This window comes from Canis aureus, chromosome 3, assembly GCF_053574225.1.
Source record: "Canis aureus isolate CA01 chromosome 3, VMU_Caureus_v.1.0, whole genome shotgun sequence".
Classification (NCBI taxonomy): Eukaryota; Metazoa; Chordata; class Mammalia; order Carnivora; family Canidae; genus Canis; species Canis aureus.
The window spans coordinates 55,922,589-55,946,683 of record NC_135613.1 but is presented as its reverse complement, the minus strand read 5'-3'; the positions used below and the strand labels follow the sequence as shown (position 1 = coordinate 55,946,683).

Sequence of the window (24,095 nt, the reverse complement as noted above, 5' to 3'; positions counted from 1 at the left end):
CCATCCATGTAGTAGGAGAGACTGTCAAAGGCTGAGGTCAGCTTGTCAAGCTGGTTATGCCTCTGTGGGAGTGACACCAGCCACTTGTTTTGGTGGCTTCCCAACGCTGCGTTGTCTTTCCACATCTCCCTAAGATCCCATTGCCTTGTTGTTTCTTTTTGCTTCCTGGGCTGCCTCGATGGTATTTTCTAGGCTTGCAGAGAATTTCCTGGGTTCAGACAGGTTTATCTGGGGCTGCCTGAGATATACATAGTCCATGTGATGCTTAACATCACACTGAGCTGACCAAGTTAGAAGATTGCCAGGAGTCCAGGCTCCTTGTTTCACTCATGGCCAAGTTACTCCCCTCTGAACGTGTTTTCTTGTCTACTAAATGTCACAGTGTCTCTGTTTTGTGGGATTTTTGCGATGCTTAAGCAGGACAACGATTATGAAAGTGTTTCATAAACTGTAAGATGATATCCTTAAAGGAGTTGAGGTTACTTTTATTTCATTTTCTAAATGGAACTCAACTTTTTTTTTTCTTGGTGCAATAGTCGATATAAACCCCCACAATACAGAAAAGTGAAAGGTTTTTTGTTTTGTTTTGTTTTTCATGATTTCTGGACTTAAAAATGTATTGTGGTAAAATATACATAACATAAAATGTACCATTTTTAGGTACACAGTTTAGCATCAAGGGCATTCACATTGTTGTGCACCCATCATCATCATCCGTCTCCAGAATTCTGATCATCTTGCAAAACTGAAACTCTGTCCCCACTAAATACCACCTCCTCACTCTCTTTTTCCCCAGCTTCTGGAAACCACCGTTCTGCTTTCTGTTTTTGTGAGTTTGACGACTCTAGGAACCTCATATAAATAGAATCATACAGTATTTGTCCTTTCGTGACTGGCTTATTTCACTTAGCCTAATGCTCTCAAGGTTCACCCTTATCGTAGTATGTGTCACAACTGCCGTTCCTTCTCAGGCTGAGTATGATCCTATTGTATGTATAGACACCATTCAGTTAAGTCATTTGTATGTTCATAGACACTTAGGTTGCTTCCACCTCTGGCTATTGTGAATAATTCTGCTAGGACCATGAGTTCACAAATAATCTGTTTGAGTCTCTGCTTTCCATTCTCTTGAGTATATGCCCACAATTGGAATTGCTGGGATCATATGGCAGTTTTATTTTTAATTTTTTGAGGAATTGTGTTACTTCATACATAGTGGCTGCATTGCTTTATAATCCTACCAGTAGCACACAAGGGTTCCAATTTCTCCACATTCTTGCTGACACTTGCCACCTTCTGTGTTTTTGATAGTAGCCATCCTATTGAGTGTGCAGTGGTATCTTACTGCAATTTTGATTTGCATTTCCGTAGTAATCAGTGATGAGTAATCAATGATTGCCTAGCACATCATTCCATGTGCTTGTTGGCCATTTTTATACATCTTTGGAGAAATGTCTATTTGAGTCCTTCACACATTTTTCAATTGAGTTGTTTCTTGTTGCTGTTGAGTTGTAGGAGTTCTTTAAATATGCTGGAAGTTGACTAGACTTTTAAAACAAATGTTTCTTATGTCAAATTCTGTCCTTTAAACTTTTTTCATTTGAGATGCCTGGGTGGCTCAGTGGTTGAGCGTCTATCTTCAGCTCAGGGCATGATCCCAGGGTCTGGGGATCGAGTTCCTCATCAGGCTCACCATGGGGTGCCTGCTTCTCCCTCTGTGTATGTCTCTGCCTCTCTCTGTGTCTCTCTCATGAATAAATAAATAAATCTTTAAAAAAGACTTTTTCATTTAATATTTGGGTATTGTCTAAGGTTAATTTATAAATATCTACCTTGCCCTTTTTAAAAAATTTTTATTTATTTATGATAGTCACAGAGAGAGAGAGAGAGAGAGGCAGAGACATAGGCAGAGGGAGAAGCAGGCTCCATGCACCGGGAGCCCGATGTGGGATTCGATCCCGGGTCTCCAGGATCCCGCCCTGGGCCAAAGGCAGGCGCCAAACCGCTGCGCCACCCAGGGATCCCTACCTTGCCTTTTTTTTTAAAAAAATATTTTATTTACTTATTTATTAGAGAGAGAGAATGTGAGAGCTCATGAGCATGAATAGCAGGAGGGAGAGAGGGAAAGGGAGAAGTATTGTTCTCTGAGCTATCTACTTTATTATTATTATTATTACCTTCATTTTGTCTATGTTTTCCCCCCTGGAGTTGATGGTTGCCTCAATTTTTCATTTTCTTAGTTTTCACATACATATCAATGTTTCCTCTCCAACAGGGCTTTAAAATTTTTCTCAATAGGATCAGAGAGGTCAGACAATCTCTCTGTTTTCAACTGCCACATATTTTAATTTCAACTCTCATCAAAATCAAAAGGTTTTTGTCTTGCTCCTTTTTGTAACACCATGTTCTTGTTTTATGGATGTAGTGATACCTTTATTTCTCAGAAGATATTAAAGTTTTTCTTTTTCCAGTTTACTTCTGCTTCCTCCATTGTATCTACTACTCTTGAATTTCTTTTGTGTGATTTTGTTCTTTTTTCACATTGGAGGCTTTTTCAGTGTTTGATGGTTCCTTGCTACACGTTCATTTTTATGATCAAGGAACTATAAGCTGATTGGAGGCTCTGTGTGTATGGGGATTGGGCAGGTGGGAGGGGGTCTAGTTGGCTGTTGGGCTTCTCTGTCAGGTAATCCAGAGCAGACCATGTGGTTGGGAGACCTCTCTTGAGCCAGTTGGGTTCTGTTGAGAAAAACTCTCTGATCTCCTGCCTGGGGGTACAAGTCAGGCTGCAGGCATTCTGGGAGGCTGTCAGGGGAAGGAAGCTGGGATCTCATCATTCCATATGCAGCCTTTGAAGAATCTACCTTCCCTCCATCTGCCTTCTCTTTGTAGCATGGTGACTTAGCCTTGCCCTCCAATGTGGCCCAGTGTCCCCTGGTCTGGAGCTTCTCTGGTTTAGTTTCTCTAGAGTAAACGTCCTCCTCCTGCTAGAGTGAGTGACTTGTCATTGCCTAGGCTGTGAAGTCAGCCTCTAAAATGCTTTGTAAACATACCATAATTTCAACAGATCTTCCCCGCCCCACCACACCTTCTAATGCAGCTGCCACCTCCAATTCCCGAGCCTGCCTGTGGGTCAGAGGCATAACACTTTTTGCTTATGGTTGGCATTCGGTTTCCAGCCTTCTTTGATCCACTCCATCAGCTACCACTCACCAGTCTAACTTTCCATTTTCTAAGATCCTGTTAACACCTTGTGTCCATCATTGTCTTCTCTTCTGTACTGCGTCTTGGTGGATTTATGCCTTTTAGAATTCTTGTCCTTTTTTGTGATTTTTTCCTTTTTTTAAAGATTTTATTTATTTATTCATGAGAGACACACAGAGAGAGGCAGAGACACAGGCAGAGGGAAGAGGCTCCCTGTGGGGAGCCCAATGAGGGACTTGATCCCAGGACCCTAGGATCACTACCTGAGCCAAAGGCAGATGCTCAACCACTGAGCCACCCAGGCACCCTTTTGTGGTGTTTCAAGAGGAAGTGAAGATACAAGTATTCAATCCACATGGTAACTGCGATGGTTATAACATTTGCACTCACCAGCATTATACAAAAGCATTGGCTTTCGCATACTTTTAACAACAATGAGCATTATCGTTTATTTTAAACTTTGCTAATCTGATAAGCAAAAAATGATATCTCATTGTTATTCTAATTTACATGTTCAAAACTTACTTACGATATGGTTGAGTATCTTCCCACATATTTATTGGCTATTTGTGTTTTTTTTCTTCTAAACCACTTATTTATATCCATTGCTCATTTTTCTAGTGGGGTAGCAAAATTGTTAAATTGTTGGTATATGGCCAGCTCTGTAAAGAGGCAAAGTCAATCTCTTCTTATATATTCAGTCTCAGAGAACAGGCTTCAGAAAACAGTGGATTTTAATGACTGTGTATACAATTTTAAATGATATTTTTCCTCTCCCTTTGATTAAGAAAATAACCTGTAGGGGTGCCTGGGTGGCTTGGTCGATGAAGCATCCAACTCTTGATCTCAGCTCAGGTCTTGATCTCAGGGTTTTGAATTCAAGGCCAGCATTGGGTTCTACACTGAATGTGGAGCCTACTTAAAAAAAAGGAAGGAAGGAAGGAAGGAAGGAAGGAAAGAAAGAAAGAAAGAAAGAAAGAAAGAAAGAAAGAAAGAAAGAAATCTATGTTCACTATGGCAAATTTGGAAAATATAGATGAACAAAAGAGAAAACACGAATCACCTTTTCTATAGTTATGTGCTTATAAAAGAGCCATTTTAATGTGTATTCATGTTTTCAACTTACTAAGCACAATGTCCTTGTATTGTTATACATTGTTGTATGACATCATTATTAGTGGTAACATGGTATTCCATTGTATAGGTATATGATCGTTTATTTAGTCAATACCCTATTGATGGACATTTAAGTTCTTTTGGGTTAAAATCTTCACTAACAAGTTCTCCTTTTGATCATGACCTCATCTAAGCTTGTTGCTACTGTATTATCTGCTTAGCAATCTCTTTTTTGGAGGGGGGAAGGATAAAAGGCAAACTTTAATCCTTTCCTAGTTAAATGATTACTAATTCCAAATCAGTGTATACGGACTCACAGAGATTTTCAAGCACTTTGTCTGTTTTTTTTTTTTTTTTTTTTTTTCCTGTGAGTTGGAGGAAGAGATGGAGAAAGGTCACTGGGGGTTCTCCTTAGATTCCTCCACAGATTTCACCCCAGGTGAACAGGATGGAGGGCAAAAGACTAGGGAAGAGGGATGTTTGTAATGATGAGACAACAGTAACATATCAGGCAGGTGTCTGAAGAAATCATCCAAGAAGTACTATCTTAAGAGAGAAAATCAGAAAGAATGAATTGATCTGAGCATGGAAGAAACCTGAATCTTGTCCCTGAGCCTGTCACCAACTGTGTTTCCTCAGGCAGACTGCTCAGCCTCTCTGGGTTCCCTACCCTCCTTCCTCATCTCTGGTGGATTTTTAAGTTCTCCTGTATCTTCCAAGGCACTATGAATACAGACTTTTCACACCTGCCGTGTGATCTGGACACGCTACTTACCTTCTCTGAGACTTGGTTTTCTCATCTGTAATGTGGGAACACTAATAGCTACTTCATAGAGTTGCTGTGAATGGATGTTTGGCAAGCACTTATCACAGGGCCTTCCCATACCAAGTATCCAATAAATGAAAGCTATTTTTATTGCACGCCGATCGTTATGTAAGAGAGGGTAATTATTCCATCCCACACTGTGTGGATGGAAAAGAACTTTGTCATCTCAAAAGTGGTTTTCAAAGTGCAGTCTGCAGCTGGGACAGATGCCAACGAGTCCAGTATAAAGTCACCACTGGCCACTGACCTTCCTTTTCAGATCATTCTTCCCCAGGGCTTGGACGCTGTCCAGATGCAGGCCAAGTAGACATGCGACTGTTGAACACAGATAAGTGGAATGCACGAATGTTGGTGGACAGGGGATGTAATAGGAATCTCCACTTTCTAAATATAAAATATCCATGAGTGTAACAGGAGGGCACCTGAGCACGAGGTGATATGAATCACCAACGTAGGGATGCTATTAAAAAACTGACACACTTTCAAGTTGTGATGAGTGAGCACGGAGCAGGGGGAAGAAATTGTGGGTGTGGCTGAAATTTTGCTCTTTGCGGCTATACATTCTTGGACAAATTACCCTTTTCTGTAAAACCAGCAGGCTGGATTCTATCTTTGTTCCCCAAAGAGTGTCCTTTATATGACTGGTAGCAGGCAAAGTGATGTTACATGGCACAGACATGGACACTTGACATTTTATTTTATTTTATTATTTTATTTTTTTAAATATTTTTATTTAGTTATTCATGAAAGACACAGAGAGGCAGAGACACAGGCAGAGGGAGAAGCAGACTCTCTGTGGGGAGCCCGATGCAGGACTCAATCCCACGACTCTGGGATTACAACCTGAGCCAGAAGCAGATGCTCAACCACTGAGCCATCCAGGTGCCCCGATGCTTGACATTTTAATTGTTACGTATTTATTTTTCGGAATACTAGGGAAAATAGGACTGGGATCAATTCCAGGATTTCATAGATATGATTATTTAGGATGAGGCTAATGAAGGATTTAGGTCTATTTTTTTTTAAAGTGAGTCAATTTAGGGATGCCTGGGTGGCTCAGTTGGTTAAGCATCCAGTTCTTGATCTCACCTCAGGTCTCGATCTTGGTGTTATGAGATCAAGACCCATGTTGGGCTCCATGCTGGGCATAGAGCCTACTTAAAAACTAAAAAGGACTCAATTCAAAGAAAATTCAAAGATGATATGCAGAAATGGCAAATATTGTGAAGAGTGTAAAATGCGAACATCAGATGTGGTAGCCAGAATAATAGCCCCCCAAAGATGTCCACACCTGAACCCCCAGAACCTATGTGTTGCCTTATATGGCAAGAAGGGCTTTGCTGAGGTGGTGAAAGCTTTTGAAATGGGGAGATTATTCTGAGATATCAACATGGGCCCCACGTAATCGAAAGGTACTCATGAGAAGAAGGTGGGGGGGCGGTGATGGTCAAAGTCAGATAAGGCAACGTGACCCCAGAAGTGCTGCTGGAGAGAGGTGGCCACCAGCAGGAACCAGCCCTGCCAACACCTTGATTTTATCCCTGTAAGTCTCATTTTGGATGCCTGACTTCCCGCAACTGTAGGAGGATACAGTAGTGCTGTTTAAGCCACTAAGCATGTGGTAATTTGTTAGAGCGGCCGCAGAAGTCGAATACACCCGACGTGGGATGCCCTTGGAAGCGGTTCATTCTGCAAGGTCAGAGACTCTCTAGAGCATAGCAAAGGAACTTGGCAGGAGAATTAGACTCCTCAGTTGCCTGCCCGCACTGAAGGAGGAGGGGCCTGACCCTGCCATGACTGTAGGGTAAATTGGCCCGGGAGAGGCAGGGATCTCACCTCCTCCGTGAGGGTGCTGGGCACCTAGAGGGCAGGACTCGTCCTGACTCATGGGAGCTGCCAACAACCTGCTCGTTTTACAGAGAAAGAACCCAAGACTCTCAAGATGTGGGCAAAATCACCTGTGATGGGGCCCAATTTGACGGAGTAGAAGAAATTCCTGGATGTCTAAGGTGGTGGGAGGGAAGGGCTCCAGGCAGAGGCTGCAGGTTCTTACACCAGGGTGAGGAGACCTGAGAAGGGGCGGGGCTCTGGCTGGGGGTAGAGGGTGGGTCCTTCCACCCTTTGATGCCTTCTCTGTGTGTCTGGGCCTCTTGTTCTCACAGCCCTGCCTCTAATATCTTTTTATCAGGTTTTTAATAACTGTCCTGTCAACACATGACTTTTGAAAATCGTTGAAACAGCAATATGCTTGGGGAAAAGGCTTTCCTGTCCTCCTCTTCCCCCACTCTGCTCTAACCCACACCTGGGTCCTGCAGCCAGCATTTAAATCAACATCTTCTCTGCCTGGCCTACTCTCCTCCAAAGGACATGAATTTCATGGCAGGCACATTTCTACCGTGATTTTTTTTTTAAAGATTATTTATTTATTTATGAGAGACACACAGAGAGGCAGAGACACAGGCAGAGGGAGAAGCAGGCTCCCTGCGGGGAGCCCGATGCGGGGCTCAATCCCAGGACCCTGGGATCACAACCTGAGCTAAAGGCAAATGCTCAACCAGTGAGCCACCCAGGTGTCCCTCTACCATAATTAACACAAAACCTGGGATGTTTCATTCTGCACTATTTGTGAGTCAAAATCAGCCTCCGTGGAGCATACACTCCTGAAAAAAGCCCAATCTAATTTCGAGCAGAAAATGTTTCTCGTGTTCAGATCACAAACTCCTCTTCTTCAGTCTGCAAAGTGGACATCGGGACCTGCTCTGCATTATACTGGGTAGGGATGGATGAAGGCTAGTGGCAATTTCCTCCAAGATCCCAGGGACTCAGGTTAGTTTATAATTTTTTTAAAATAACACTTTTAAAAAACAGATTTTTATTTATTTATTCATGAGAGACAGAGAGAGAGAGACAGAGACACAGGCAGAGGGAGAAGCAGGTTCCATGCTGGGAGGCCGATGTGGGACTCCATCCTGGGACTCCAGGATCATACCCTGGGCCAAAGGCAGGCTCTATACTGCTGAGCCATTCAGGGATCCCAAGTTAGTTTATAATTATACATGGTCAGGGTATTGTTCCCCTTATTGAGACTCCTCCCCGCCACCTCCCACCCCCCCACAGAAAAGCAATCCTCACGTTCCAGGTTAGTTCCAGGTAGTTCCAGGTACCTCCAAGGTAGTTCCACCATTCAAAATCCCAAATATCATTATGTTGTCAGTTAACAGGTATTTAGGTGATACAAAGTTGAAAAAGATTGTAGGGTGGAAACTGATTATGTACATGCTTATGGGAGGGAATCACATCAGATTGGGCCAATCAGGGAGTCTTAGCAGAAGAAGGTATTTCCTAAGATCAGTGCCACACCACTAGGAGCCCCCCTATTTTTTAAAAAAGATTTTATTTATTCATGAAAGACACACACAGGGAGAGAGAAGAGACACAGGCAGAGGGAGGGAGAAGCAGGCTCCCTGCGGGGAGCCTGATGTGGGACTCTATCTTGGGTCTCCAGGATCAGGCCCCCGGGCTGAAGGTGGCGCTAAACCACTGAGCCACCCAGGCTGCCCAGGAGCCCCCCTATTAAAACTTACTGATCCCAGTGTGTCCACATCACTCTTGTATCTGCTGGAAAGACTTGGCTGCAAGGATGGAGTTTAAAAAGGTCCTAAAGCCACAGACTGGAGAAAATCACTTGCAAAGAATTTTGAGGAAATTAGCTTAAGTGTGGCTGCTTTCTTATGTTTTTTTAAATTAAAAAAACATACATTTAATCATTTTTGGTTCAAAGGTACAGAAAAGAAACAAAAAAGGAAGGAAGAGCAGATGACAGAGAGAGAAAGAGAAAAAATATATAACCTGTGATCTCATCTCCCAGAGCTGGCCACTGTTAACATCATCTACCTTTCCAAACTTTTCTATGTTTAACGTATACATCTTTTTCTCCTTCTCCTTCTCCTTCTCCTTCTCCTTCTCCTTCTCCTTCTCCTTCTCCTCCTCCTCCTCCTCCTCCTCCTCCTCCTCCTCCTCCTCCTCCTTCTTCTTCTTCTTTTCTTTTACAATAGTGGGATTGTATTACACATATTGTTAACTGCTTTGTTCATTGAAGGGCGTATCTGTGAATATCTTTTGTTTTTAAATATTCGTCAGTAACATTGTTACCAATTGTGTACTGTGGTATGGTGGGGCAATCACATCATTCCACTCAACTCACTTCTTTGCCTAGTTTGCTTCCAAATTTTTGCTAAACAATGCCTTGATGAAAATCCTAATGGAAAAATCTTTGCACACATCCTTGCTATTTCTCTTCGGATAAATTCCGAGGGGAGGCTGGATCACAGGGGTTGCGCATTTTAAAGTTTTTAATTCCTGCTGCTAAGCTGTGTACCAGAAAAGCTCTCACCTAGGGACACCCCCTGGGCGCTGCACACGGCAGTACTAATTTTTATGTGCTCTCATCTGCATATTGGAGTCTACTGTTTTAAAATCTCATACATTTGTTGGATGAAATATGGAATCTCTTCCTTACTGCTGCCCTTCTTCTTCTTCTTCTTCTCCTTCTCCTTCTTCTTTAAAAGAAACTCTCTGGAGCTTCTCCAGATATTTTTCTTTTTTTTTTGATATGAGAGAGAGAGAGAGAGAGAGAGAGCGCAGGGGGGAGGAGCAGGGGGAGAAGTCAAGAAGCAGACTCCCCAATGAGCAAGAGCCTGACGTGGGACTCCATCCCAGGACCCTAGGTTCATGACCTGGGCTGAAGGCAGATGTTTAACCGACTAAGCCACCCCAGCACCCACCTTCTTTGCTGTTCTATTTGGAATGCTTTTGATTAGCAGCAAGGTGAATATGATATGCGCATTAGTCACCTGTATTTTTAAATTTTGTGAGCTGCTTCTTCTTGCTTATTTTGTTTTATGGGAGAGTTCTTTACTGGAGTTCTAAATAATAAAAAGTGATTTGATTAAAGGAAGAAAAAAGAAGGGGCACCTGGGTGGCTCAATTGGTTGAGTATCTGACTCTTGATTTGGACTCAGGCCATGATCTCAGGGTTGTGAAATGGAGCCCTGCGTCGGGCTCTGCGTGCAGCAAGGAGCCTGCCTGAGATTCTTTCTTTCCCTCTTTCTCTGCCCCTCCCCTTGCTTGAGCGCTCTCTCTCTCAAATAAATAAATAAATAAATAAATAAATAAATAAATAAAATCTTAAAAAAAACAATAAAAAAAAGAGGAAGGAGCAGCTGAGAGCAAAGAAAATATCTCAGAACTTAAAAACATTCGTCGCAGGGTATTTGTTCATTCAACAATTAAGCACCTGCTACGTGCCAGGTGCTGTCCTAAATGCCCCCTGAAATATAAAATATTAAAAATTCTAGCCTCTTTGTTTCTCCTCAGTACTTATCACTACCTGATGGGCTAATGTGTCTCTCTTTTCTGTTTCCTGTCTTTTCTGTGAGCTTGTGTCATTAACTGCTCTATTCCTGGATCCTAGAACAGGGAGGGCACTCAAAAGACGATCTGTTGAATGCTTGCGTGCATGATCATTCAGTCCTGGTAACTTTGACTCACTGGCTTCCCCAGTAATGGGAATTTGGCTGAAATTGCCTAATATGATTGGCTCAGCTTGGTAAGAAACACTCCATTTCTTTTCAGCCTTGTCATTTCATCAGAATGGTTTGGGAGTGAACAAAACCAGTGCCACCTTGCCTGTGTAAAGGTATGTGAGGAGATCTTTTGTCTGGGGATGGTCACATTGTTTATGTAGGTGTGATGTCAATAGCCCTTGGGGTTGCCAGGTGTTAACCATGCTAGCAATTAACAATGTCGTGCCATCCTCTCCTGCGGAGGCAGCTATCACTCAGGGGTGTGGGTAGTGACACAAGGGGCCGGCTGGTTGGGAGCCAGGGCTGACAGTGAAGACAGAAGCTTGGGGGGAGTGGAGGCTCTGAAGCCAGGAACGCCACAAGGCTTCAGATAGTTCCAGAACGGGAGGAAGCCCACAATTCAGGTAGGTTGCTGGGGAATAATTAGGGCAGCTCCAAGAGATTCATGGGAGCATGGCAGAATATCAGGTTCCATTAATGGGGAGGAAAAAAAGGCTAAGCAAAGACTTTTTTTTAAAGATTTTATTTATTTCTAAGAGACACACAGAGAGAGGCAGAGACACAGGCAGAGGGAAAAGCAGGCTTCCTGTGGGGAGCCCGATGTGGGACTCGATCCCAGGACCCCAGGGTCACGCCCTGAGCCGAAGGCAGATGCTCAATCACTGAGCCACCCAGGTGCCCCAGAAGTGGGTATTCTTAAATCAGACATGAACTGGTTATCATGCCTTATCTTAGAAGGGGGAATTTATCATCTGACCGAAGGCTGGGCATTCTGTAGACCACTTAGCAAGTGGTTCACCCAATCGGTATTTATTGGCTGCCCACTCTATGCCAGGCACTGTGATAGAAAGTAAGATGAGCTTCTCTATCTAGGGCATTGGCATACATTATTATGTTCTTAATTCCACATCTCTGTTGCATTTTATATAGCAGTCTTCTATTTTAAGGGTCTTGTCAGTTTTATAGAGAAGACGATCCCATGACATTAAGCCCGATATTCCCTCTGGGAGCAGCCCCTGCCACACCTTATGCTCTTACCCTGGGCATCTTTCTTCATAGCATCTGTCATGATCTGACAGAAATAAATTGATCTGTTTGCTTATTATCCATCTTCCCCATTAGAAGATAAGCTCTGTGGAGGTGGGGTGCTTTTGATAGTGATGACAGCTTGAACCCCAAGGCCTAGAACAGAGCAAGCACTAAACTCCTAGCAGATGAATGAGAGACTTACCTCTCTCTAGAAAACTACTTCTTACCTCAAGGTCCAAGAGTATAATTTTTTTTTGCCCCAGGAGTATAATTTTTTTCAGGAGTATAATTTTTAAATAAAAAACCCTATTATTATTATGACTATTCTTTAAAAAAATTATTTATTTATTCATGAAAGATACACAGAGAGAGAGGCAGAGACACAGGCAGAGGGAGAAGCAGGCTCCCTGCAGGGAGCCTGATAGGGGATTTGATCCCAGGACCCCAGGGTCACGCCCTGAGCCAAAGGCAGACACTCAACCAGTGAGCCACCCAGATGTCCCTATGACTATTTTTGTTTAATACAGAAGCAAAATATGTCGCTTTGGGGATTAAAGATGATATAGTCTGGGTTTAAGATTTGGGCTATGGAAAGGCATCATTGCCCATGACCTGAATTACACATCCTTCATCACCGCCTAAGTTCAGCCTTTCAAACTGGTGAAGATCTCTCTCTCTATGGTATTTTTTCCTCAAAATTTGGAGCATTTTCCAGAAAGTTCTATCAGTCTTGTGTTTGGTGTTATGGCCACCAAACCACTAATTCATTCTTTCACTTTTAATTGCAGTACATTTATTTTTGTTTTTAAAAGATTTTATTTATTTATTCATGAGAGACACAGAGAGGCAGAGACACAGGCAGAGGGAGAAGCAGGCTCCCTGTGGGGAGCCCGATGCAAAACTCCATCCCAGGACCCCGGGGTCACGCCCTGAGCTGAAGGCAGATGCTCAACCACTGAGCCACCCAGGCGTCCCTAATTGAAACACATCTAACTGAGAGTTTGCTAAATACCTGTTGCTGGAGAATAGTAGGATAATCAATAGTAGGACAGATATCCCCTGTGCTCAATGAGCTTTGACTCCCTGGGGAGAGCTTAGACACCTCCATGACCAAAAAGTCATGTTCAGCAATTCTCCTGTGAACTATGTGGGGTTCTACTTGAATTCAGTGGAAGGAGCACTGATTTGGGGACTTTAGGTATAAGGGAAGGCTTCCTGGAGAAGGTAACTTATGAATGTGACTTCAAAAGGCAGAGAGGAAGGTTGGTTGGCCGGGCTTAGGGAGCAGCTGTAGTCCATAGTGCAGTGGGAGACAATAAGAGGCCCAGAGAGGAAGGGAACTGTTTGGGAGACACAGTGGGTCTAGCCAGACCCAGGTAGGTGAACTGCAGGAAGTAGACTGTAGAAGTGGGTTAGAAGGACCTTGAATGCTTGGCTTTGTAGTTTGTACTTTATCACAAAGACAACAGGATGCTGAAACAAGTTTTGGAACCAGTGATGCTCTCTATAGCCAGAGGGATTTTGGCAAAAGTTATTCTGATGGCTGCATGGTCTGAACTGGGAAGATCCAGGAGGAAAATACTGTGAAAATGGATTTGAGAGAGTTGGTGATGGGAGAGTCTACCAGGGTTTGGTGACCTCAAGAGTGAAATGAAAGCTGGGAAAACCCTGGGAAAGGGGATAATTAAGGGGATCGGAGGAGGCCTTTTGTGCCTTAGTAACTAGGTGAGTGTCAACACATTGTCAGAAACATGAAACTTATTTTGGAAATTTCCACTGGGGCAAAGGGAGGATTTGTGTGGGGTCAGGCAGAGTTGGAGGTGGTGGTGGGATGTCTGGTAGATGTATCCAGCTGGCTTTTAGGAACCAGCCACCCTTTGGGAGTCCCTTGGCCAGCCTGGGCACAAGAGATCTATGCCCTGAAAGGCCAGCAGAAAATATTGGCCAGGGGATCCCTGGGTGGCTCAGTGGTTTGGCGCCTGCCTTTGGCCCAGGGCTCGATCCTGGAGTCCTGGGACCGAGTCCCGCGTCAGGCTCCTGGCATGGAACCTGCTTCTCCCTCCTCCTGTGTCTCTGTCTCTGTCTGTCTCTCTCTCTCTGTGTGTGTCTATCATGAATAATAAATAAACAAATCTTAAAAAAAAGAAAATATTGGCCAAAAAATTATGGAGAGATTATTAGGCTGAATCAAACCTTTGATTATGATCTCTGCTTACCTGATTCAATGGAGGGTTACATGGATCCCATCTCTCCAGCGTTTTCAAGGCAGGCCTGCAGGGAGCAGATCTTTTGTGTGTGATGTGGCTGGAGTCCTACATTCTCATTAGCTGGAGTTTTCATTTGTGGCCAAACTTCTCCTAAGGCAACTGGTCAACCCCTACCTCCCCCAGTAGAAACTGGCCTCTGTTTCCCGAGTCTCTGAGGGGGTGGGAGGGAAGGTGAGATTCTGTGCATGCTCTCAGGGACTGTGATATTGACCCCTTTGGCTCCAAAGACCCGAAGAGGACCTTGTGCCAGGACCCATGCCTCAGGAAACCCCTACTAAAGAGTTTATGAAGGCAGAAGATGCAGCAACCTCACTCATCTCTTTTACATTTACAAAGCTGATTTTGTCACTTCTGTTCCCCTTCGAGACTGCTTTCTGGCTTCACTTCCACTTTACTTTTCCTGGAAGGGCATAGTGGAAACAGGGAGTGGGGCAAAGGTTGTTGACTATTACTTGGGAGAAAGCGCAACAGCACAGTGGAAGATCAGTAAAGGGCTTTGATATTATTTATTGAGAGCCTGGCCAGGCAGAGCCCATTCATTAAGATGGGGCCAATGCACGAGTCCTGACAAACACCAGTTCTGGATCCAGACTGAGTAGGAGGGGTGGTGGCCTGCAAGATGACGCCAACATTTTCTGCAGGGCCTGGCCTGCCATTAGGTGACTCAGTGTATTTCCCAGGACTTCAGCCAGGAGGTGGGGACAAGACTCGAAGACTCTGTTTTTTCCTCTCCGGGTGGGACTGCTATATCTTGGCTCCAGGTCCACAGGAAGGCCTCCCTGCCTAATTATCTCTCTGCCTGTGATCTCATCGGTCAGACCACAGCTTTGACCAGGGAAGCAGAGCCTCAGACCTGAAAGAGCTTCCGCAGTGTCCCACAGGTCACTGGGCTTGGACACTTAGTTTAAACTCCAGCTTGGGTTTAGACTCCAGGTCCTCTGGGCCTCACTTTGAGGTAATAATTCCAGCTGCTTGTGAGGACTGAGGAAGGCAATTTATGTAAAGCACTTAGCACAGTGCTCTAGCCCAATAAATGGTAGTTATTGTGAACAGATCCTTAGTTGAGTGGCAGTATAGTAGTGGTTAATAGTGTGGTTTCTGGAATGAAACCATCCAGACATCTGGGTTTGGATCTTGAGTCCTCTTTTATATTTTATTCTTTTTCTAGTTGATTGACCTTGGGCAACACCATTTTGCTGACTCTCTGTTTCCTCATTGGTAAAATGGGATTTAAAAAAAAATTTCATCGTTTATTCATGAGAGACACACACAGAGAGACACACACAGAGAGAGAGGCAGAGACACAAGCAGAGGGAGAAGAAGGCTCCCTGCAAGGGGCCCGATGTGGGACTTGATCCCAGATCCCGGGATCATGCCGTGAGCCGAAGGCAGACACTCAATGGCTGAGCCACTCGGGCGTCAATAAAATGGGAATTCTAACAGTACCTATTTCACAGGGTCGTTGTGTGGATTAAATTATGCACACCAAACTTTCACATCATTGCCAGTGCATACACACAGCACAACAAAAGTGGACTACTCTTACTGTCATTATCATGATCTTCTCAAGCCTCTATCTTTCAGAGTCTAGCTCAACATGCCATCCTTCTCATAAATCCCATTCATCACATCTCCAATTTTTATTGATTTGGACCCCTCTTCCAGTCCATCTTGCATGGTTCTCATTTATGTCCATTTGCCTCAAAAAACATAACTGGATCTCCCACCCTCACCTTGCTTTTGCCTTGAGGCCTGTCTTTCACATGATTACCGTGTCCAAAAAACCCACAGATCCAATTCTGAGAGCATTGACATCAGAGATAATTACACTGCACGTTATGCAGTAAAAGTTCCTAGAGGTGTTTTTAAACAGCTCTACTCAAGTTTCTGCTCCCCAAGCAGTTGCTCATCCTCACCTCTCTACTTTTTTTTTTTTTTTTTTATTTATGATAGTCACAGAGAGAGGCAGAGACACAGGCAGAGGGAGAAGCAGGCTCCATGCACCGGGAGCCCGACGTGGGATTCGATCCCGGGTCTCCAGGATCACGCCCTGGGCCAAAGGCAGGCGCTAGACTGCTGCGCCACCCAGGGATCCCTCACCTCTCTACTTTTTGAGCTGAGTACCCCCTCAGCCCTCTTCCGTCTCAAGTCCCCTATAGATGTGAGAGTCTTCAGGGGCCCCAGTGGGAGAAAACCACTAATAACATACAGTTAGAGATGCAAAATATATAAGGGGATGTATTTGTATGCCCCTCAACGAGTCTATTCACTCTGATCAGCAGGTATCTGAATGCCCACTGTGTGTCCAAGCTCCTTGGACGGGGTGGGGGATGGGGGGCTCAGCCCTCATGGAATATACAATGTGCCAGAGGGAGACAAGTCGGGGCGTGCAATGTCAGCTGGAGGGAGTGCCGTCAACACCGTGCAGGCCTCGGTGGGAGTGACGAGGGGGACCGGGGTGCTGGGGGTGCGCTCCGAGGTGAGTCCTTATAAACGAGCTCCCTGAGACTCACACTCGAAGGGCCTCGCTGGCTGTAAGACGGGGAGGCAGGAGGGTGTCACCCCTCGGGGGGGCGGGGCCTCCCCGGAACAGCGCACCCCTTTCGGGGGAACCGCGAGGCCCGGGAGCGCCTGCGCAGAGGCCGCCGCCTGCCGGACGTCAGCGCGCCGCGCCCGCGCGCCCCCTCCCCGCGTCGCCCTCCGCGCCGCAGCCCCGCCCCGGCCGCGCGCGCTCTCGCGCATGCTCCGGGCCCCGCCCCCGTGCGTCACAGAATGGCCTCGGACCCCTGGCGGCCCCTGACGTGTCGGGGAGGAGCCGGCGCCGAGGTGCGCGGAGGGAAGCCCCGGGCCGCGGAGGGGAGCGGAGCCGAGCGGCTGGGCGGGCCTGGCCGGGCCAGCGGAGCGGAGACGTCGGTCGAGCGGCGGCGAACATGCGCTTTTGACACATTGGAGGTGAGCGGGCGGTGCGGGGCCGCTCCCGAGGGGTCGGGTCGGGCGGCGCCGCCGAGGCCTGTCCCCGGGGAGCCGGCCGGGCCCGCGGGCCGGGGCCCGGGCTCTGGGGGCGGCCGGGCCGGGGCGGCTGTTCCAACCGCTCTAACTGCCCGCCCCGGTGCGCGGTGTGGCCCCGGGAGCCGGGCGCGGGCGCGGGCGCGGGCGCAGGCCGGGACGTGGCGCCGCGGGCCGGGGCGCTGGTGGCCGCGGCGCGCCCAGCCCTCCCCCGCCTCCTCCGCGGCTGCCCTCGGCGGCCAGGGCGGCCAGGGCTCGGGCCGGCGCGGATTCCCGGCGCCCGGGGCCTCTCCCGGCGGGGGCGGCGGCGGGGGCGTCCCCGTGACTCCCCGCCCCTCCTGGAGTTGGCAAAAGTGTCCCCGCACCGGGGACAGTTTCGGGCTCTCTGTGCTCGCCGCCTTCTTCTTCTTCTCCTTTTTTTTTTTTTCTTTTGCTCGTAAGCAACCGAAGTAACCTTTTAAGTTTTGCGGAGGAAGTGAGGGGTTCTTTCGGTGCCGATAATGACATTACAATTCTGCAGCGCCTTGACGCATTTCAGAACACTCCTTGCCGTCTCTTGAATCTCATCATCCTGTGCTTGTGCCTGATTGTGTGACCTCCATTTGACGGGTGGGGAAATTGAGCCCCGGCGGGGGTAGGGGTGGGGCTGGGGGAGGAAGTAATTTATACGGTGCTTTGGATGCTACCAGTTGGCGAACGGCTTCGTTTGGATGGGATTTTACATTTTTGCTTCGAAATTACGGTGTGTGTGTGTGTTTGTGATTTTTATACCCTTCTCAGCAAGAAAAGCACGGCAGAAAATTGGACCTGACGAAAATTTGCTAGAACCTAGTAGAAGATGCTTTCGAATATTTTTTGAGCAGACTCATCTGGGATGAGAACTGCTACTCGCTCATCAAGAGAATCCTACTCTGTCTGAAACCAGCTCTTGGGTCGCTGGCTGATTGTTCTGCGTGAAAAATTGTGCTGCTCTTGATCCACTTCTGAAGTAGGGTAATGCCTTTGCTAAATCATGAGGTGCGGTAAACGCAACCTTAAGTCGTGGGTTGAAGAGAAGTAAAAGGGGAGCGGAGGAAGGTAACTCTTACAAATTTTTATTACAACTAATATTTAAAATTGGGAGATTATAAGGAACAAAGAAGACCTTGGGTGGCTCTGGTTGGAGGTTGACTTGGTCCACATAGTTGCTAAATCTTACAAAGCTATTCTTTTTCAGTTCAATGTAGACTCCTTTAACTTAATAAATTTGAGTTGGGTAAGGGACATTAAAAATAAGTGAAAACCTCAGTAAACACTTACATCTGGGTTTCATGACATCTGCAAAACTTATTTTTATTCTCCTTTTAAATCATGCTGAGATAAATGTGGTGACTAAAGCTTAAAATGACTTCTGACATACGTGCCTGATCACTTTGTAAGGCAGAAGAAGAAATTTGGTGGTCAGGACCGAGACGGAGATTGTATGTATGATCAGCTTTGGAAAGGAAAAAATTCTGTAAATGTCACCTTTGGGAGAAGTAGAAGATTTTGGTTAAAAGGCATGTATTACCTACAGTGAGTTCCAGAACTCATTCATCGATAGTAGAACTATTAATAGGATGACCAGGGCAGCCCGGTGGCTCAGCGATTTAGCGGCCTTCAGCCCAGGGTGTGCCTGGAGACCTGGGATCGAGTCCGACGTCGGGCTCCCTGCATGGAGCCTGCTTCTCCCTCAGCCTGTGTCTCTGCCTCTCTCTCTCTCTCTCTCTCTGCATCTCTCATGAATAATAATAAAAAAAAATCTTAAAAAAAAATAGGATGACCATATCACGTGAGATGGATTTTCTTACCATTGCACAAAAAGTAGTTCTCAGTGAGTATAGCATTTTGGACAGGCTGTTTTTCACCCAAATGAGTTGATTTGTCAGTTGCTAACTGAAGGTCACATACAGTGTGATATGCCCTATGTGAAAGTTGTCATATTTTTGAGATCCATACTCCCGTTTGTGTGAGACATGGTATGGAGGGAATATTTGGGGAGCAGGGGAGAGTACATAATTATCTGCTTTCACCAGCCTCATAAGATTGTTGATGTATTGTTAAAGCTTTTTAAAAACAATTTTTAGCAGTGAATTTGTCTGTATTGGCTACCTTTCTATAGCCTTCATATCTCCAGTTACATAGTTTCAAATAACACAGTGAACACATCCTCCCCCTGTAACCTGAAACAAACTGAACAGACTATCTCCATAGCCCCTGAGAAGATCTTTTGAATATCTATGGTAGTAGCAAGTTTTGATCATTTGTAAAAATTCTGATTTTTTTTGGGAAGAGTACTTCTGATGAATAAAACCAGAGTGGTAAAACAGGTAATACCAACCAGGAAGCATTAAGAATGAGGTGTGACCACAAATAAATACTTTTTTTTCCCCTTCAGTTTTTAATCTGGCTCTTGAAGGCTATTCCAAAACAGGTTTTGAAAAATGTTTTCAGTTATGGTGGTATCATTGGACTATGGATATAGCTTCTGTAAGAAATTAAGGAATCATTTATATGTTATAAGTTCTGAAGCACATTTATTTTGTGGTCATACTTCAGAGGCCCACTATTAAACTTTTTTTTTTTTTTTACAATTTAATTAAATTTATGCTGTATTTACAATGTGCCAGGCTCTATACTAACTACTTTATAAATATTAATTCCCTTAATCTTCATAACGGCCCTATTTAAATTATTATCTCCATTGTGCAGGTGAAGAACGGGGGCATGGGGTTGTTGAGTAACTTGCCCAAGGTCACCTAGCTAGTGAATATAGGAGTCTGGCTCCAGGGTCTGGGCTCCCCACTACTGCTGTGTTGGTTCTCCCACTTGTTCCCAGGTTAAATGTTTTTAATTGGTTTCTTCTGGAAAAGGCAATGGTCATTTTAGTAAAAGCCTTCAGTTGTTGATTATACTGTTTGAGGGGCCAATAAACAAGTTGTAAAAGTAGCCTGTTAACTGAAAAATTGTAGTCAACTTTCAATTTGTGTAAGATTCAGCAAGAAAATAGGAGATGCATGTGTGAAATAAAAACACATATTAGTTTTGCTAGCATTATTTGACACTGAACTAGGTAGTTGGACAAGGAGGACACAAGAAATAGAGCTAGATATTGAAGAAGTTTCGCAGGAAAGTCTATTTAAAACCCAAGTCACCAGGGGATACTGATGGAAAAGTTGGTGGTTGTATTAAGAATATGGCCCTATTTAGGAACCAAAAATCAGGGACAAATGAATACTCTATAGCACACCCAGAAGTGTAAACAGGTAGATTCCTTAGGGAACACTACTTAGCTCAGTGCTTCTCAGTGTCTTTACTACTCATGAGTCTTCTGATACTGAGTAAAGAGCCAATGTCAACAGAAGAGCCTCACCCAGAAAAGTTTCACATTGAGCATTTGAATGATAATGTCTGTAGATTAAAAACTGTTGAGCCAATTCTTCTACAAATAAAATTTATTTGTAGAAGGATTGGCTGCACATTAAAATACATTCAAATAGGGATGCCTGGGTGGTGGGGCTGCTTTTGACTTTTGCCTCTGGCGGGGGTGTCATCCTGGGGTTTAGGGATCGAGCCCAGCATCAGGCATGGAGCTCGCTTCTCCCTCTGTTTGTGTCTCTCTCGTCTCTCTCTCTCTCTCTCTGTCTCTCATGAATAAATAAATAAAATCTTAAAAAAATTCAAATATTAGATGCAAGGACAGCATCTGATAGTCATTATAACTTCCGTAAGGACTCTGGTCCATGGACCACACAATCCACCCCTAGCCGTTACTGTCTAGAAACAGGAAGAGTACTGAAAACTTTAAAAATATCCTACCCATGAATAAAATGTTGAAATACTGAGGAGACACCAGTCCCCAATTCCAGAAAGCCATATATGTAATCTAGAGAAGGTCCGAAGCATGACAGTGACATATTTAAGGGACAAAGATGGCTGCCAGGTGACTATAAGCTACAAAGACAAGAAATATTCACCTTGAAAAGACCAAGGTTGAGAAGTATTATCATCAAAGTACAAAATTAAAAAGCCTAAAAAAATAATACAAACCCGTGCATCGAATTTTAGAACCTTACAGAAGAGCAACACACAAAAGTTAGGGCAAATTTTTTTTTTTTTTTTTTTTTTTAGTTAGGGCAAATTTAAGGCCAAAAATAGGAAATATACTGATGGCTGTAAAATATGGAACTTGTCTCAAATGCATAAATAACATAAAATCAGCAAATTAAAAATTTTAGACTTGAGATATTTAATTTTAAAATAGTATATATAAGGGTCAGGACCTTAGATTGTGTTTTCATTTCTCTTTGTTTTTAAAGATGTTATTTATTTGAGAGACACTGAGCACAGGCAAGGGGAGCAGGGGAGGGAGAAACAGACTCCCTGCTGAGCAGGGAGCATGATGCAGGGCTCTTAAGGATCTCAGATGCTTAACCAGACTGAGCCACTCAGGCACCCCTCTGGAGTTTTTAGTTGCTTCTTTTCAAGATTTTAAAGTAATCTTTGCATCCAACATCAGGCTCGAACTCACAACCCTGAGATCAAGAGTCACACACACTCCTGACTGAGTCAGCCAAGTGCCCCCACTTGCTTTTTTTCTGATTGGCACAAGAGCTATGTGCTTTCAACACATAGATTGATTTCTCAGATTTCTCAGATTTCTCCAGCTTCCCAGGCTCCTTGTTTTTCCTGGAGCCTTCCGTCTGGCTGAGGTACTCCCTTGGTCTGATGGGTAGACTAGGCTTCTTCATCTGGGGACCTCTGTTCTTCGCAGTCCTAAGCTAGAGCCGCTGTTTTTTGCACCCTGTGCTGCGGGGGTCTTGGTTTTCTCTCCCTTCTGTAACTGTCTCAGGAAGTGTGTGGGAGGTAACCCTCCTGAGTTCTTGTAGGAGAAAAAAAATTCTCTCACTGTCTGAATTACCTGTTTCCTCTCAGTTCAGTAGGTCCTAGGATCTTCTTATTCATGCTCCTGGGTTTTGTCTTTGTCCGGTGGTTCTTGGTTGTCCATTTATATTTAAGACTGAAGAGCTGGACAGTGATTATTTTAGGTAGTGAGTACGTGGCGGAGTCTCCGAGGCTCTCCCCAGTTAGTTCCGTCCACTTTCTATTCTTTGGTGTGGAGCCTGCGTGGAGCTTTTTAAGTGACTATGAATGTGGCTTGGCATGCATCAGACTGATAATTTTGTCTAGCCGAGAATGATAGGTTTTATAATCCTGGTTTAATACATGGTGGTGCAGGGCAGCCCAGGTGGCTCGGCGGTTTAGCGCTGCCTTCGGCCCAGGGTGTGGTCCTGGGGTCCCAGGATCGAGTACTGCATCGGGCTTCTTGCATAGAGCCTGCTTCTCCCTCTGCTTGTCTCTCTGCCTCTCTTTCTGTGTTTCTCATGAATAAGTAAATGAAAAATCTTAAAAAAAAAAAAAAACAAAAAACATGGTGGTGCATTGTGAGAAATAAATTACCCACACATCTTTTTCTTACAACATTCCTGAAATAGGAATTTAGATCTTAATAAAGGAAAGCAGTGCTTTGGAAAGTAAAGAGGTTATAAGTCACTTCAAACATTTGTTGAGTTTCTACTGTGTTCTGTGTTCTGGTGATGCAGATGAGATTTATAACTAAGACACTGGTCCTGCCCTCAAGGGGCTGGCTAGAGAGACTTACCCTTTCATTATGATTCTATAAATATTTCTTACTTGAGCTAGAATAAGTGGCAGCAAACTTTGCCTCTCCTGTCCCGTAATTTGCAAAAACCATAATTGATCGGATTGTGTATCAAAAACTGGATATTTGAAAAAAAAAACTGGATATTTGTACTATACATTGATAATATGGTTGCCAGTGTTCAAAGGATGAGTGCATTTCCAAATTTGAGGACCTGTGCCTATGACCTTCTTTAGGGCTAGATTCATAGATTTCAGATGTAACCAGCATTTTTTTTTTTTGGCATTTGTTTGGGGAAGGACCTTATGTGGAGCATTCAAGGGACACGGAGATTGTTACTTCACCTTGAGATGCCTCTGTGCTGTAATTATACCTTCATCTGGATTGTTCATACAAAATCTGCCCCTTCCGTTAACGAGACTTAGGCAGGAGCTCTCAAGGGTTATTGAGAGGTTGTCACCACATGGTGATGCCTGTTCAAGGGCTTTTGGATATTCTGAAATACAGATACTTCTGCTAGACTAGCCTCATCCTCATGACACTTTACTACAAACTGTAGCTATAAATGAGATTATTGCTACAACTGGGAAAATGGAGTGGGAATTGGGAACTTTGATGAAAGGATAGGATTGTAAAATTAATCCGTAATATTTACTAGTGAGTTCACATACTAGAAGAACCCTGTCATCTGGTCCAGACTCTCAGATGAAAAAACAGACCTTGAAGGGTGAGGCAGATAGCTTAAGGAGTTGGATGGCAGAGTCAGAACCCTAGAGCCTGGTCTCGGCAGAACTCCCCACTCTGAAGTTTATGTTTTCATGTGTTATCGGACCCTAAGAGCATGGTACAGACAGGAGTGTACTAGTGTAGGGGTGATGGCATTGGAGGAGGGCACAGCTGGGGTCCTAAGTACTCCTCCAGTACTTAACAGTGTCTGACACTGTTGCAGTTGCTCAGTAAATGCTTGAAAGTGTTAAGTACTTTCTCTGAGCAAAGTATTATGCATGAAGGGATGCAAAGCATGTCAAGAATCCATCTCTTTCCTTTTTTTTTTTTTTTTGTAAAGATTTTATTTATTTTAGAGAGCACACATGTGCAGGTGGAGGGAGGGGCAGAGGGAGAGGAAGAGAGAGAATATCAGTCAGACTCCACACGGAGCATGGCTTTTGATGTGTGGCTAGATCCCATGATCCTAAGATCGTGACCTGAGCTGAAACCAAGAGCTGGATGTGTGGCTGACTGAGCCACCTAGGCACCCCAAGAGTCTGTTTCTTTTCAAAGAGCTCTGGGCTGATAGGGAATTTCAGATAATCAGATGATTGACTAACTTGTCAAAAGTCAGAAAGTGGTGTGGTCAGGAAGACTTGGCTGAAACAGAATAC

General features: G+C 44.6%; 1 protein-coding gene across 7 annotated transcripts in view; it reads left to right on the top strand.

Moving 5' to 3' along the window:
- Positions 1–24,095, top strand: part of NDEL1 (nudE neurodevelopment protein 1 like 1) — a 79,259-nt gene that overhangs the window by 245 nt on the left and 54,919 nt on the right. Inside the window, exon 2 of one of the 7 annotated variants that reach the window (XM_077892690.1) lies at positions 10,781–10,844. The exons of 1 other annotated variant lie outside the window; for it this stretch is intronic. The gene's annotated coding sequence lies outside the window, so the exon portion shown is untranslated. Of the gene's footprint in view, positions 1–10,780; positions 10,845–10,998; positions 11,136–16,814; positions 16,980–24,095 lie in introns of those variants that run through there. 5 more of the 7 variants (XM_077892693.1, XM_077892686.1, XM_077892687.1 and 2 more) reach the window with 5 other exon arrangements.